The following is a 17,383-nucleotide window of genomic DNA, read 5'->3' on the forward strand; positions in this document are numbered from 1 at the left end:
CTGCTACCCTGAGGCCTTTCCAATGTATCAGGATACTTCTAAGATGAATGGGGCATGCACCAACAAGATGATTTTCGTATTTATCTTAGGATATATGACAGCTTTTGGTATTCTTCATAACTCAGTGAGCCAGTGACTGTAGCATGGTGGTTTGTGTAGAGAATGCTCCCAGTAGGCTCGTGTGTTTAAATGTTGGATTCCCAGCTGGTAGACTGAGAAGCTTTAGGAGGTGTGGCCTTGTTGGAGGAGGTGTGTCATTGCAAGTGGATTTGGAGGTTTCAAAAACCTGCGCTAGACCCAGTGCTAGCTCTCTGCTTCCTGCCTGTGGGTCAGATGTAAACTTTCCGCTGCCGCCTCAGTGCCGTGCCTGTCTGCCTGAGGCCACGCTTCCTGCATACTGGTCATGGACTCACCCTCTAAAAATGTAAGCAAACTCCCCCAGTTCAACACTTTCTTTTATGTGTTGCCTTGTCATGGTGTCTCTTCACCGCAGTCAGACAACAGTATGTAGCTAAGACACAGTGTTACAAAAAACAAAACAAAACAAAAAAAAAAACAACAAAAAAAAAACATGCTATGATGAGACCGCCATTTAGGAGAGACCAAAGAGTTTCCATGTGGCAGGGTATGAAGATGAAGGTAACACCATTCCAATTTCACACTGCACCTCACCTTTCAAACACAACCCTTGCTAAGTTTGTTTTTTTAAAAAAATATTTATTTACTTATTATGTATACAGTATTCTTTCTACATGTATGCCTGCAGGCCAGAAGAGGGCACCAGACCTCATTACAGATGGTTGTGAGCCACCATGTGATTGCTGGGAATTGAACTCAGGACCTTTGGAAGCGCAGGCAATGCTCTTAACTGCTGAGCCATCTCTCCAGCCCCTGCCCCCCTTGCTAAGTTTTTACTAGCAGCCAGGAGTGGCCCTTGTGATCTGCAGAGGCTATTAACATGATTACGTCTGCTACTAAAGGTCTGTGTGAGGACAAGATTTCCTCATTTACTTCAACCAAAACAACATATTTCAACAGCTTAAGCATTAAAAACAAACACAAGAACTCAGCTGTCTCCTATCAGGCAGTCATTAAACCAATGCCATTTTTCTCACTTGTTTCTGGAAGACGGTAACTTTCATAAAAAAAATAATAATAATTTACGCCAACATAGTCTCTGTTTTTATTTTCAAATAAAAATTTAAATTCTCTCATTTTTAATTTATAGCATAATGAATATGTTCCATGCATACAAAAAAGCTTTTTGAAGATTGCAAGAGATTTGAAGAATAGCGGATTTCAAGAGAGCTTTGGAGCAAAAAAAAAAAAAAAAAAAAAAAAAAGGGAAACTGCTGTGTTAGAATACAGAGGATCTCAGAGCTCCCAGGAGTTCCATGTTTCTAGGCCTACCAAGTCTTCAGTGGAGGAAGAGGAATGTGATTGGGTGTGAAGGTAGGCAACATTTCTTCAGCTCAATAACTTTTATACTAATGTTCTAATGTACATCTAAATTACCCCAGAGACCTTAACCCGACACATATTCTGACCGTACTCCCAAGTCTGATTCAGTACTTTGAGGTAGAATTAAAGAATTCATTTCTTTAACATGTTCCCCCCAAATGCTGATACTTCGAGAGTCCAGGGGTGAGGATCTGCCTTGTGTGAATAAGGGCAGGAAAGGCATATTGACATCTTTGGGGATGACCTAACCCCCAAATATTTCTAGGTCCTCTATGTTGACTTCTACATGGTCTTTAGCCTCTAAAGGATCCCCCCCCCGGAAGTACATATGCTCACGTCTGTGTGTTTCAAAGGAGCACAATGTGTGCTCATCCCATCCTGTGGCAAGGCTACCCTTCTCCATGTTCTTATGTTTCACAGTTATCAGACTTCCCTGTCTCTGTAGGAATCATGGACACCACGGCCTCTTTGTTTGGTGGCTAGTACTGTTCACTTAGTGTTGAGAAATCTCTAAAGCTGTTTGACTAACTTTGTAGCTGATGTACATACGTGCTCACCCTGTTCCCCAACACATGCATGGTCAGCCTTCCACTCCTGAGATGGACCTACGCTGGAGGATGCAGAACTCTGATTGATCAAGTGCTCCTGTTAGATGGTTTTCTGACATCCCAGAATCAGAATAGACTTGTCTAAGCAGTTTAGCCCCGGACCTTCACTTCATTGCCAGGGGTCTCCCTCTTCAAAAAAGGCTAGCAAGTATGACGTTTACTCTTCACAGCTTCCCCTCACTAGTACCTATTACTTCTTACACCTTTATCTTGAGTTCACTACTTCTCATCTTCCTTGACATTACTAAGGGAAAGCTGTGTGCTACTTGGGGCAGAAACCTAAGTGGAGCTGGAGCACTGGCCTTTAAGCATCTACTTGGAGTTGCTGCCACTGTACTGCGTCCACTGTTAGCTGACAAATCAACAAATATATCGAGTCTCAGCCTTTTGCCAGAGATCAAGTGTCTAAAATCAATAAATAAGAGAAGTGTGACTTTTTCCCGTTTTTTTTTAACCTAATCACTTGTGATTGTTAAGATGGATACTAATCCAAAAAATAATGGAAGCTGGTACCATAATTCAGTGGTTGAGAACTTGCCATGTACATGCAAGGCCCTAAATTCAGTTCTCCATACAGAAAAGAGAAGCAGGATATTAGCAGAGTTCAGCCTGATTGGTGTTGAATGAAGCAAGTATTTTCTTATTTGTGAGGGAGAGAAAAGAATATTAAAAAGCCATTTGTACATAGACTACTTATATTAAGTGCGTGATGCAGATATCAGTTTAGTATCCTTTTGGCCATAGATTCTTTTGCTATATCACTTCCAAAAGTGATAATGGCATTGATTTATTTACCAATCACTTGATACCTCATAGATTAGATAGATCCATACACATATACATACACACATACATACATATAAAGAATCTCATTTTGACATAACATTGATGCTTGAATATCCCTAGACTGACCTTTCTTCAGCTCTTAAAAAGTATTACTTTAGTTGTCTGACAATATATATAGCTTTTAAGATTAACAGAAAAGTTAATCTCCCAATACTACTTGCTTTAGAAAGGTCAGGTTGGTGGCTTGTTCACTGACTAGTCTTTGGGAACTTTGCTGGTAAAAAATTTCTAAGTGAAAATATTCAGCTTTTCACAAAGTAAAATAGAATAACTTTAAAAAGGACAGCCAATTGGCTTATTGTGCTTGGAGTGTATATACAAATAACGTGGTTTATGCTAAACGTTAATTTTCCTTCATAGGATTCTAAAATCTATAAACACATACTGAGTCTTCTGAACTCTCTTCTGGACTCTCCAAACTTGGGATTGGTCCTGGTATCCATAATGATTGGCTCATCTTGAGTTTTGCCTGACCTCAGATCTGCAGCTGCAGCTGCCTATATTCCCAAGGTCTCCTGCTGTGATTCAGTGTGAGCAACTCTAGGTGTGCTAACTGGTGGGACTCAAGTCCACACCAACAACTAATTCTCCCATTGCCAACTAAGAACAAGTTTTTAGACCCACCCACGTATAGCAATGTCTTCAATTCATCATCATTAAATGTCTCCAACTAAAAAAATTAATTCCTGCTCTGCATAATACTTTTTTTGAAGTATATCTTTTTTAGTGGTGTATACTTCTTGTCCCAGACTTGTTAGTTAATGCAATTTTACTGTAGCAAAATCATTTTCTGTACACCTCAGGTGTTGCCTTCTTTTACTCACGAGGAAACATTTATACTGTGATACTTATCTATCTCATGGAGCCCATGAGTCACTCAGAACATAGCCTTTGAGAGTCCGTGAGAACAGTGTGCTGGTTACACTTTTCTTCCTCCTGCCTTCTAGTTGGTTCTTCTCAATCCAGTACAGATTAGAAACTTCCACGTTTATGATCAGAACGAGTTCTGCTGCCCAGCATCATTAGACTAACTCATCTACGTGAACAATCCCCCGTCTCCAAAGGACCAGATTTAGGCACCAAAGTTTTGACAGAAACCACTGTTTCTAAGCTTGTGAATGTATTATTTCAGTAGAACTTTATGCTATTATTTTTCTTTATGTATTTTGTTTCTTTGTTGTCTTTTTTTTTTTTTTTCAAGCTAAGACAGCCACTGTTGGGGATCTCCCCTGGAGCTGCCATCTTCCCACCGGCCCAAAGAAAGCCCACCAAACAAAGGCTCCTTCCCCATTCCCCAGATTATTTAAGGTCAGGCCCACAGACTTCCCCTCGTGGTTTTCCCTTGTGGTTTCTCCTCTTCCCCTGGGACCACCCGGGAGTGCTCTGCTCAGACTAAAACCCGGGCTTTAATTCAGCATGATCTGATTTATTGCATCAGTGGAGAAGCTTAACATCCGGGTACAAAAATCTATCCGCTACCATTTTGACAATTTCCTTCTTTAGCTTAAAAATGAAAACAAACAAATTTACAAGTGCTCCCTCCCGCTTCCGTTCCCGCATCCCTGCTGCAGGAGTACCTAGAAATACTCTGTGCCCAGCCAGGGCTCACTCACCGTCCGCGGAAGTAGTTGATCAAGTGGCTCAAGTGAGGACCCGTAGTTCTTCATCAACACAGGCGTGGTAGGAGCTTTACAAGGAGCAATAAAGTCATTAGCAGCAACCCGGGGCTCACCCTGGGCTCACAAGTTCCCCAAAGAGTCTGAAGTAAGGCAAAGGACCGGCAAAGGATGGGAGAGTAGTCAAGGAGTTTTGACAAAATTTAAGCAAACAATAGTGGCAATGGCTACAATGGGTCTTGTTTCACGTGAATAACAAGAGGCCAATTTGCCAGGTTGTGGTGATGCTAACCTTTAATCCCAGAGAGGCAGATGCTGGAAGGTATCTGAGTTCAAGGCCAGCCTGACCTACAAAGCAAATTCCAGGTCAACCAGGGCTACACAGAGAAACCCTGTCTTGAAAAAACAACAAACCAACCAACCAAACAACAAAGCAATGTCACTATTATGTCCAAGTGACAGTCTCTAGAGCTGATAAAACTAAAATTATAAAGCAGCAACAACAAAACCCAAATAAACGGATCGCAGTCCAGCTCCGAGTCTGTACATTTATTATTATGAGCACGATTTGTTTTGTCAGAGTACATGGAGCGACTTCAGGAGGTGATGCCAGCAGGTGAGCATGGGCTGCAATCTGCCGCGATTTCTTCCCGGTTTGCACTTTGACCCAGCGGATTACTCTACAGTATTTAGCTTGTCAAATGACGCAGTCAGAATCTGACACTGAAGATGGACTTTTGGAAAATGTAATGACAGCAATGCAGGTTATGAAGCCATGCCCCACTTTTTACACATTTATTTGAAATAGCCGTGTAAAAAGCGAGCGTTTCTCAGTCTGTCCCACTTTTATTTTTGTTACCTTTTGCCTTTAATTAAAAATATTTCAAATTTGGCTACCTAAAATGTTTCCTCACAGTTGGGAAGTTGTTAAGCCCCCCTAAAGAAGAAATAGCCTCAGGGCAACATTCTGAACACTATAAAAGGCCTTTTCTAATGCTAATTGCATCCCGAGTTCCATTTAATTATGTTTTTTTCTTCATTTGTTTGCTTTCTAGTCTAGGAGAGTCACTAAAGGCAGTCTCCAATAATGCAATGCTCCGTTTTCAAGGAGGTGAATGAAGGAAAAAAATCCCTTTTTCAAGGTTTCTGAAATTAACAACAACAACAAAAAAAGAGAGAGAGAGCGCGTGCGCGCGTGCGCGCGAGGGAGAGAGAGAGAGAGAGAGAGAGAGAGAGAGAGAGAGAGAGAGAGGAGGTGGGCAAGGAGATGGCTTAGCTCAAGCACTCATGTGACGTATATGGCCACACAGGTACACACACACACACACATACACATGCACACACACTTAAATAAGATAATATAGTATCTTCTACCATACACAGTATAGTCTCTTGGGAATGTTATAAATTTAGACTCAGATGAGATGAATTCATTTTATGAAAAACGTTTTTATTTAAATTCTGGAGGGATCAGCCTTCTTTAGTCTCAACTTGAACAGCGTGTCTTTTCTTACACAACCACAAGTTTAAAAAAAAAATGTTTCTCTTTGTCCTCCAAAGCCCACAGTAAAGCTTAAGTGTGGTGTTGGGTCTTGAAGTTTCCCCTGCCAAGAAAGTAGTCCATTACCTTTGAACTTTGGCCTTCCACAAAGTCTCAGGATACAGACAAAATCTAGACAGTAGCCTCTAGTCCCATTCACCAAAGTGTACGCATTACAGTCTGAGCTGCTGTGAGCAAAGTTGTTGCTGTCCACACTCCCATCACACTCGCGTCGTCTCAGAGCCACCAGATTGTCACTGACGCTTTCTTTTCAACACTCCGGGTTGTATTTCTTAGCCCGCACCTCTGAATTTTTCCAGATGTCTCCCACATGCCAGTTCTAAAGGTAAAGTGACAGCAGCGACCTCACTTTTTGGTATTGCTTTTCTTCGTTAGCCCGTATTTCACGAATGGGACAAAGACCTCTGAGAAACCATTTAGGGGGAGCGAATATTTTTTTGGATCAGTTTCAGCCCTTGGTTGACTGAACCCATTTCACTGGGCCTGCATTGAAGCAGAGCGGGAAGGTAGTAGGAGCGTGGGCCCGCTGCTCCCTTCACCGTGGCTGAAGAAGGCGGTAGGGTGAGACCCTGTAGACGGGGACATCTTACCGGTCATGCTCGGAGTGAGCTACGTCTTCCAGCTAAGCCTCATGTCTCCGGATCATACCAACACGTGAGCCCGCGCATGACTGTAGAGTCCAATCTTAGCAGTAGCGGCTTATTCTCACAGCAGCGGAACAGAAGCGACTGAGGAACGTGACATACCATTTACATTCTTCACTGAGAATAGTTTCTTAAATATTTCCAAATCATTCTCTTCTGTTGAAAGGCCGCTTCCTGATTCCTAGAGGATCCAGTAGCCAGCCCTTCTGGTTTGCTCCAGTGTGGTCCTAAAATCCAACAGCTTGTCCCTTTGCCACCCTGTACCACGTTTTGGCTTTATATAGAAGCTGGCTGGATTTATATAGAAGCCAGGCCTGGAATTACAAGCTTTAGTCGGAGGGCCTTGACTCAGATCGACTCTGGAGCCTGTGTTTTCCCTGCCTGACTTTCCGTACTGCGTTTTGATTTTGTTCTGGCTGGTGGAGAGAGGGCATTCTCATGGCATAAAGAGTCATGTATTCTGTGGTTTTGGACCTGGGAAGAATTCCACACTGGCGGCTACACGGCAGGCACTGCGTTGTTCTCCCTGAGCCACTGGCCACAGACTTTCAAGGACACAACGGTCTAATTATTTTATTCCTGAGAGAGCTACAAAAGGTAGCTTCTGTGAAGAACTTTAATACAGTCATTCTAATTTGAACAGATGATTTTTATTCTACTTATGAAAAATAAGCTTTCAGGGTTCCGTCAGTTACAGTGGTCAGGAAGAGATGTTTGAAATTCCCTGAAGATGTGAATACTTGGAGGGTTCCCTTATTCTGTCTCACTTGAGACTTTGAACTCCTTTTCATGAGCCATTTCTTTAATGTTGTGGTTTGTTGGTGCTGGCTTAATTTTCCAACCATGAGATTTGTGTTCAAAGAAAAAAAAATATTTGCTAGACAGTCACTTCACAAGCTTCTTTTTAAAAGACACATTCGAATATAACGTAATTTCTATTAGCAGCTACTAAAATGTATGTTTGCTTTTATTGTTTATATCTAAAATACATGCGGAATAAACCGGGGGGGGGGAGTGCTTTGCAAGTATAAAAGCCATTCCAAACCCAAATAAAACCTAGCGTTTCATAATGGAAACAGCGCCCCCTCGTGGACAAGACTGCATAATGCTTACCAAATAGTGGTTTTCATAAAATTTCACCGAGGTTTTGAAATTGATAATGCAAGTAGTTTCAAGTGGAAGTAGTTGGTTGGAAGGCTACTAGTATATCTTCGGTGCCATTTAAACACCAGATCTATAACTCATAGCTTTGGACACTCCATAAACAACAACCACCAGCCACTACCTTTTCTGCCCTCCCAGGCTTTCTTTCCATCTACGCATTCTAGATATATCATGATAAATGGATTATACAGCCCGCGATATGTGCTCTCTTTCTTACTTCTCTTATCACGATGTCTTGAGGCCCATATAGTTTTAGTATTTATCAGTACTCCGCTCTTGTCAAGGTCTGAGCAATAGCCCACTGTGCTGATATGCTCAGACTCATCTATCCACAGATGGGCATTTTGGTTTGTTTCCATTTTTTTCTGTCTTAAACAATTTTTTCTTTGTATATCCTTTCTGTCACGACATATGTGCCCTTTTCTCTTAGGTGTGTGCCTGGAGAGAGATTCGCTGGGCCATATGCTAATTCCGGGGTTAAATCTTTGGGGGAATTGAACAGAAAATACAACTAAGAAGCAGCAGAGAATAATTTTCTAGGGTGTTGAGAAGTTTTCCTGAAGGGTTGATTTTAATTTGGGCGAAGAATGGCAGTCTTCACTTGGCCTTTCTTCCTTTAAACAAAATCTATCTTTCTCTGGACAAGCTTCTAGAACAGGACATAGAATACTGTCTCCCAGTATGCTAACATTGTTTCCAGTAGGAGATTTATCGAATTGGAAACATGGATACATTCTTATTTATGACTACTGCCATAGGTCTTGGCAGGTTTCCCATTGCGTTTCACTTTCTCAATAAGCTTCTCTCATTTGCCTGAAGCCTTTGTGTTGTAAGAAGACTATGAGACTTTCTGTTCCAAGGAACAAAAACCAGTTAACCCCCAAAATGAAAAAACGATCTCAACTTCATATTTGGAATATTTAAGTTCATAGTAACATTTGGGTTTTGTGTGTGAAGATCTAAATTTCAGAGAACCTAACAAATACAGACCCCACCTGAGGAAGATTATGTTAAGGAGTTCAGCATCGTGTAGAAAAGGCTGTGGCTGTCCAGCAGGTAACCATCAATATCACTCAGTTACAAACCCTGCAACCAGCAACAATGAGCAGCCTGCAACACATACTTATTGCAATTGTGGCACAAATGTTATGGGAGTAATCAACCTCTTTTAAGAAAACAATATAGGGGCTGAAGAGATGGCTTAGTGGTTAAAAGCACTGACCGACTTTCCAGAGGTTCAGAGTTCAATCCCCCACAACCACATGGTGGCAAACAACCATCTATAATGAGATCTACTGCCCTCTTCTGGCATGCAGGCATACATGCAGACAGAACACTGTATATCAAATAAATAAATAAATAAAATCTTAAAAAATAAAGAAAACAATATGGATCAGTGAGATTCAGAGAAATGGTACAGAACTCAGTGTTCATTCAGGATGGGAACCTCTGAAAACATTTGGGACTGTAAGATCTACTAAAGGATGTGTATGGGTGTCTACTAAAAAAAACCCAACAACAATAAACAGTAAACAGCAAGTTCAAGGGTGAATCATGTATGAACACCTTCCCACATTATGGTCAGAAACAAAACACATCAAAACACCCTCAATTCTTCTCTGGAATTGTCCTGGATGCTCATCCAGAGAAATAAAAAGGGCCAATGAAACTGGTGTGAGATGGGTTAAGGAGAGCAAAGTCCCACGAATTAGGCGTCTAAACAGGGAATAAAACCCCTAGCCTCAAGATGGTTTTTAGTACGCTCGCAAAATGATGACTCCTTAGAGAAGCTAATCAAGAGGAAGACTGACAGTTTTTTAAAAATCATAAATGAATAAACAAATTCATTCACTTAAATGAGCAAATTCTTGCAAAATTACAACTCATTAAAATAAAAAGCTTAAGCCCATATTTGTTAAAGAACTTGGACTTGATATGTCTCGTTAAAAATGTTCACAGTGTTCAGATTCCACATTATCTTACACTACCAATTCACGGGAGGAATAAACCTATGGAAATTAACTCAGGGATGAATATTTCGTAAAATTCTCAGTTATAGCACTGAAAATGAAGGAAAGGACATTAAGACACGAGAGAAAGATTTAGAAGATTTTAATACATAGCACCCAGGAGCTCCAGGTGGAAGTAAAATAGAGGCTGTGAAGTGGTAAGTGCTAACAGGTGATAATATCCTGACTTTTTTTTTTTTTTTTTTTTTTTGGTTTTTCGAGACAGGGTTTCTCTGTGGCTTTGGAGCCTGTCCTGGAACTAGCTCTGTAGACCAGGCTGGTCTCGAACTCACAGAGATCCGCCTGCCTCTGCCTCCCAAGTGCTGGGATTAAAGGCGCGCGCCCGGCTTCTTACTGACTCTTATATCTTACATTAGCGCATAATTCTTGTTTGTGTTACCCGTGTGGCTTGGTACCTTTTGTCAGTGAGGCATTTTCACCTTGCTTCCTCTTGTGTCTGGGTGATGACTTCCGATTGAGCCTTTCCTCTTCCCAGAGTTCTCCTGTTCTGGTTGCTCCTCCTATTCTTCCCGCCTGGCTACTACTGGCCAATCAGTATTTTATTAAACCACCACAAGTGACAAACCTTTACAGGGTACGAGACCATTGTCCCACAACAAATAAAGACTTGAGTTTAAGCTTAGCATCCTTGTAAAGAAGCCAAGTAGCTGGAAACTGCTTGTAACATCGGCACTGGGGACAGAGACAAAGGGATTCCTGTGGCTCCCTGTCTAGCCAGTCTAGCCTCATGGATGCCAAGCTGATGAGAAGCTTCATCTCGAAGGAGGAAGAGGAGGGAGAGGAGGAGGAGGAGGAGAAGAAGAAGGAAGAGAACTCAAGCTTGATATCTGGCCTCCATGAAGAAATGCACACAGATGTGTAACCTAACAAACATGTACTCACATGTGTATGCACACACACGCACACACAAATAAAAAGAAAGAGAATGGCAGTAATATACTAAAAAAAAAAAATCCTTCATTTGTTCAGGTGAGTGTACAGGTAGGGGTCACATTTTACATCAAACATATGACCAAAATGTAAGAATAATCATATAGAAAATAGAAAAAAAGGAAGAAAAATGGAAGGTGATGAGATCGTGAAATGTTTCAAAATATTTGTACACGGTGTGAAGATGTGTCACTGTGATTGGTTTGACAAGCAGCTGACTGGCCAATAGTTAGCAAAGAGAGGTTAGGTGGGACTTCTGGGCAGACAGACGAATTCAGGGGATGCAGATTTTGCAAATGAGATGTGGAGCATGTTGGACACACAGTACTGAGGGTAGATAAAGAGCCATATGGCAAAATCACAGATTAATAGAAACAGCTTAATTTAAGAGCTAGTTGCAAACAAGCCTAAGCTAAGGCCAAGATTTCATAATTAATAAACCTCTGTGTCATTATTTGGGAGCTCACAGTTCAAAAAAAGTCTGTCAAGAAAGACCTGCTACCATGAGAAATTTCCCAACTAGCAGGCGTGCTCTGAAATAAAATAAAGAAAATGCAATGCTAAAGAGGCCAGGAAAGAATGGGAGTTTTTGAAAATCAGAAATTATAAACATGGTCATATGAAAAAGTTAATCAAAAATTCAATAAGGATAACAATTAAGATTAATTAATTAAGATTAACATTAATTAAAACTAAATGATCAAATATTTTTTTAAAATGTAGTTTGAGTCTTTAAAAAATATATACTATTCTAAAGCTGTGTATACAGAAATCTTTAGGATAAAAGGGGCAGGGTATGGTGTCTCATTCCTATAACCACAGCACTTGAGAGGTTGGAACAGAAGGATCAAGAGATCCAGTCCAGCCTGGGCTACAGGTGAGATTGTTTTAACAAACAAGCAAACAATTAATTAATTTGCTTGCTTGTTTGTTTTTAATAAAGAATGTATGAGTGAAAGCAGATCTTACCTCTCTCTCCATACAGAAATCAACTTCAAATGAATCAAGCATCTTGATGTAAGACCTAAACTGGGTACAGGAAAAATCACTTAAGGTAACACTGGTAAAGACTTTCTGGAAACCAGTTACTCACAAAATAATGCCAGCAACTGACTAATGAGACTTCATAATATTATAAAGCCTCTGAAGAGCAGAGGCAGCCTGCAGAAGAGGAGAAAAAATCTTTGCTACTTACACATCTGACTGAAGAATAATATCAAAAAAATACAAAGAACTCAGAAAATGAAACAGCAAGAAACCAAGGGATCCAATTAGCAAATGGGTTAATGAAATAAAGAGACAGTCCTCAAAAGATGGGATACAAATGACCAATAAAAATATGAAGAACACATTCAGCCTCAGTAGTCCTCAGGGAATTGCATACAGACTACATTGAGGTTCCATTTTACCCCATTCAGAATGGCGGTCACTGGTAAAATGGGAACAGAAGGGAATCATCATACACTGTAGATGGGATGCACACTGTCCAGATACTATGGGAGTGAGTATGGAGATTCTTCAAAATAGATGCAGCATGACCCAGATATCATTCCTGGGTGTTTACCTTGAAGACTTCAAGTGAATATGCTACAGAAATACTTGCATCTCAATGTCGATTTCAGTACAGGTCACAGTAGCTAAGCTATACCACAAAACTAGGAGTCTGTCAACAGAAGAAAGGATATAAAAAAGGTGTGGTATATATACAGAAGGGAAAGAAGGAAAAAGTCACAGTGATTTCAGTAATGGCTGCAACTAGAGACAATATTAGGTTAATTCTGTTGGTCCCAGGAAGATAAATTATTAAGGCATTCTCTCATTTGTGGGTCTTAGGTTTTATACATATATCTACATCATATATATATACAGACGATATGAAAATAGTCATGAAATTGTCTAGGTAAGAAAGATACTAAAATGGGAGGGGCAGAATAAAGGAGTGGGAAACAGAACATAAGGCAGAAAAGTTTAAAGATTACCAAAGACTTATGTCAAAATTGCCTTTTGTGACCTGGCATATAATAAAATGTAACAAAAATTATAATGGTTTAAAAAAAATCAGACATCCTGTGCAAAGTACCTAAGCATCATTGTATTCCAACCCAAAAATAAGACATGAAGGAGAGGCAAAGCCTTTATGTAAGATGTTGGATTACGGGGAGACAGAAGTACCTTGTTTTATGTAGGCAAGATTAGGCTTTTCAAGATTGCCACTGCAAGCGTAAAGTAGAAATGGTGTGATAAAACATTTGCTTCATACGTTTCTAACTTCTCAGAACATAATTGCTGAAGACACTAATCCCTCACCAGGATGGGAAATGGTGCAGCTGTGGAAGTGAGAGCCGGGGCCGTGAATACAGCCACACCAAATACAAACTGCACATGAACGCTGTCACAGCAGTGAGCTAAGTAGACAAAGTCAAAGTTTCATGCTAAACTTTGTAGCATAGTCAAATACAATCATTCAGAACTTTTATTCCTTTCTCTATACAAATGTGTCTTAGCAACTCTAACAAAGGAAAGTGTTTGCTTGTGGCTTGCTCACAGTTTCAGAGGGTGAGTCTGTGATCATCATGGCAGAGAGAAGGCAAGTATGGACCTGGAGCAGTAGCTGAGAACTCTGCATCCTGATCTACAGGAGGCAGGTGGGGAAAGGGGAAAGACTGGTGTGAACTTTTGAAACCTCAAAGCCCACCTCCTGCCAGTGACATAATTCCTTCAAGAAGGCCACACCTCCTACTTCTTTCCAAACAGTTCCACTAACTGGGTACCAAGCATTCAAATGTATGAGCCTGTGGGAGACATTTTCATCAAACCACCACAAGAATTTATGGATCCCATGGTGCTTTTGTTGTTGTTTTGCTTTTAAGAAATATTTTGAATCACATTTATTTAGTGTGTGCACATGCATGTATGTGTATGCGTGTGTGTACATGGCATGCAAATGCCATAGCACACATGTGGAGGTCAGAGAAAACCTTTTGATGGTTGGTTCTCTCTTTCCTCCAGGTGTGTCCTGGAGCTTGAACTCAGGTCTTTAGGATTGGTGACATGCACTGTCGCCTCCGAGTGCTCTCTCTCACTGGTCTGAAAAAGAAGCATTTAAAATACCCCAAACTGACACTTTCTATCCATTGCCAATGGCTTTAGGCATTGTCCTTCAGTAATTTATGCGATTTCTCTGAACTACATGCTTACATACTTCATCCATCATTGGATAAGGAATCAATTGTCACATTCTATGTTTTGTATGAGGTTCATTAGAGAATCACAACTATTCAGGAGGCATCAGGCAGGACCTGCTTGTATAGGTCCTTTCAGCTCATCCTAGGGGTGAAATATTACAAGAAGTGCCTGAGCCATACAGAAGAGCTTCTAGATCTGCACTAGGTAAGGCTCAGAACCAATAGGGTGGCTAGGAGGAACCAATAGCTGAGGGACAGGGAACCCCCATGAAGAACTCAACCAATGAGCAATTCAGAGGTCAGAGAAATAGTATTAGGGGCATTATGAAAGAAACAGCCACATTTGGGCAGAATCTGCAGGACAGTACCTGTTTTCAGGCTAAGGCCTGATTTTGTAAGGTCATACAACAAACAGCTTGGATTTTACTTCTCGGTCCCCAGGCACTTATTTCGAAGTGAGGGCCACTGCTTCTCACAAGAAACTAGTGGATTAGACTGCTTTCCCCGAGACACTGTCACAAGAGCTTGGCTGGAATTTCCCTGCTATTCTTAGAAGCCCTAATGTATTAACGCGTGATTCATGAGTACTATCATTTAATCTGTACAATATTAATGCCAGCAACCGTCTCTTTAAAAGGGAGCCAATCCATCTTGCAGAATGGCTTTGGTTAGGGACCTCTGGACTAAGTAGTATCATTCCCATCAGTATTTTCTGTATGTGACTGGCAGAGCCCCTCGTCCTTTTCCAAGGACTTGAATTTGGCTCCCAGAACCCCCAAAAGGCGGCTCACAACCACCACACTTCTAGCTCCAGGGGTATACAGTACAGTCTTCTGGCCTCTACAAACACCTATACACATACATTCATGGAAACATTCACACAAGTTAAAAACTAATATTTAAAAAATACTTTCGCACTATTTACCAAAGAAATTGTATTTAGTCTACTCAACTAGCAATAGTTTGTTTAAAGCAAAAGAACAGCTTTTTTACTTTTAAGTTTCACATGAGGAATTACCCATTTATTATTCTGGAACCTAGCCTAGCAGAGTTGGGAAAAAAAATCATCCTTATGAAGATGAATTTTCTCTCTCTCTCTCTCTCAAAAAAAAATCAGACTAAATAGTTGAAACTCCTGTCTATTAACTATTTGAAGGAGTGGAATCTCAGCCCTTCTGATTTTGCAGTTCACCTGTCTGTGGTGTAGTTATAGTACACTGACTTTAAACAAGATGAAACCGCCTGTTGCCTTCTATGGTTTTGCTTTTCTAACCAAGAGTACACCAATCAAAGGTTATGTTTTGGTCTATCACAACATCATGACAGCAGGCACAAGGAAGGAGAGAAACGATTGTATTCCCACTGAGTGGTGAATGGACTCACGTGAGACGGTCTCATTCTAATACATGAACATGATTCATGGGTTGCGCAGACTCTCATGAGATGGTTTCATGCTAATGGGGTGAGAGCCTTGGGATTTTCTTTTTATATATGGAAACATCAAATGAGTGGAAACCTGAAAAAGGAATATTTGTATAAGCAAAATGGATACACAGATAGATAGTGAAATACCTAAACGGGAAAGTGAGCTGCCCGGAGGACACCAGCCGAGACCCAGCAGCAATACTGCAGCACAGTGCTCTCTGATGGTACAGACACAGTCTGCTGAGCAATGCATTCTCAATAGACTCTCACATGACTTTCCAGGGCCTTTGCCTCTAACTGAAGCTCTTTCTTCAGACAGCTAATTAAAAAAAAAAAAATCCGTTTTTGTTTCTGTTTTTCTTTCTAGTGCTGGGCCTGTTACTAAGAAACGCACTGTTAGAGTCTGGTGGCGCAGGCTTGTCTGTATCTTTCAGCTTTGATTATGAAGCTTACGGGTAGTAGATGCATTGGCTTTTATTGAGTGCGAATGAACAGGATTAAAAAAAAAAACCCACAACAACAGAAACAAAAACCAAACAAACAAATAAACAAAACCACTACTCGTGGGTCCATGGGGTCTTTTTTTTTTTTTTTTTTTTTCCATGGGGTCTTTGTCACAGTGTGTTCTCGTCACATTTTACAGTTTTTATTGGAACTTTCAGATCCCAAATATGGATAACCAGGAAAGATTTCTTTTCCTTACTTCTCTTGGCCTTACCCTTTTCCCACCACTACGACTGAGAGCTACAGCAGGCATTTTCACAAGATCATTTAGGAAGCAGCCTCTCCCATTTCTCCCTCCACTTTCCTGTTGTCTTCCCTGCCATCTATAAATTGGCCCATACACCACAGAGCTTAGGAAAACAGTTGATTAGATGAGCAGCTTCAAGAATAGAGTAGTTGAGTTTTGGAGTCATTCTAATCTAGTCTTTTAAGAAATGCATATGAATATCTTGTCTACCTGTGTGTCGGCACGTGTGGTCTCTTCTGGCACAGTCCAAAAGAAGGTGTTGGATTCCTGATGCAGATCAGCATGAGCCACCATGTAGGTCCTGAGACCCAACGCCTGACCTCTGGAGAAGCAGCAAGTGACCGTAACTTCTGAGCCATCTCCCCAGCCTCCACTGTCTAGCTTTGAATGACAACTTGTCTAATCATTGTGGACGTCCATTAATCCTGATTACTGGTTCTCCTGCATCAGGGCATGTTAGAGTTGCCTAGGGATTTTTTTTTTATTAATTCCTAATACTGCTTCAACTACTCTCAGATTCAAATTACCCACAGTATACATTGTGGAGGACTGGGTGTCATATTGGGCACATACGTGTGATGTGATGATGTTCTCTGGATCATATTGATATTCTAATTCTTTCCACCAAACAGAATACTACGGGAGTATAAGTGGATCAGGATCAACCCCTCCTACTCCTCATACTGGAAGATAAATTACTTGAGATGCATGCCAACACCCTCTCCACATAATGAGTTAAATAATAGGCTCTGGAAATGACAGATGCTTTTTATGTAGAATATTTCCTGTTGGACACCAATTCCCAATCTTGCTATGACTCATCAGCAGTGGAGAGTCTTAAAGATGCTAAAGGACTAGGTTACACCTCCGGAGATAGGAACTCAATTGGCCTGCTCATCCAGCATTGACATTTTTATTAGAAGCTTCACAAGCAATTCGAAGATGCAATCAAAGTTGAGAGGCACTTCTCGAACTGTTCATAATGAAATGGGAAAGGCAAACCTGTGAATTTTGATGATCTGTTTTATAGTATGAAAAGCAGATATCTAAGCTTTCTTAGATGTTTGATTGATAAAATTATTAACAAAATGGATATATACAGACAGTGTGTGTCATCTTCAAAGTGGCAAAAGATTATTAAGGTAACGGTCCTGGGGACAGG

This window comes from Chionomys nivalis, chromosome 22 (genome assembly GCF_950005125.1).
Source record: "Chionomys nivalis chromosome 22, mChiNiv1.1, whole genome shotgun sequence".
In the NCBI taxonomy this organism is placed as follows: Eukaryota; Metazoa; Chordata; class Mammalia; order Rodentia; family Cricetidae; genus Chionomys; species Chionomys nivalis.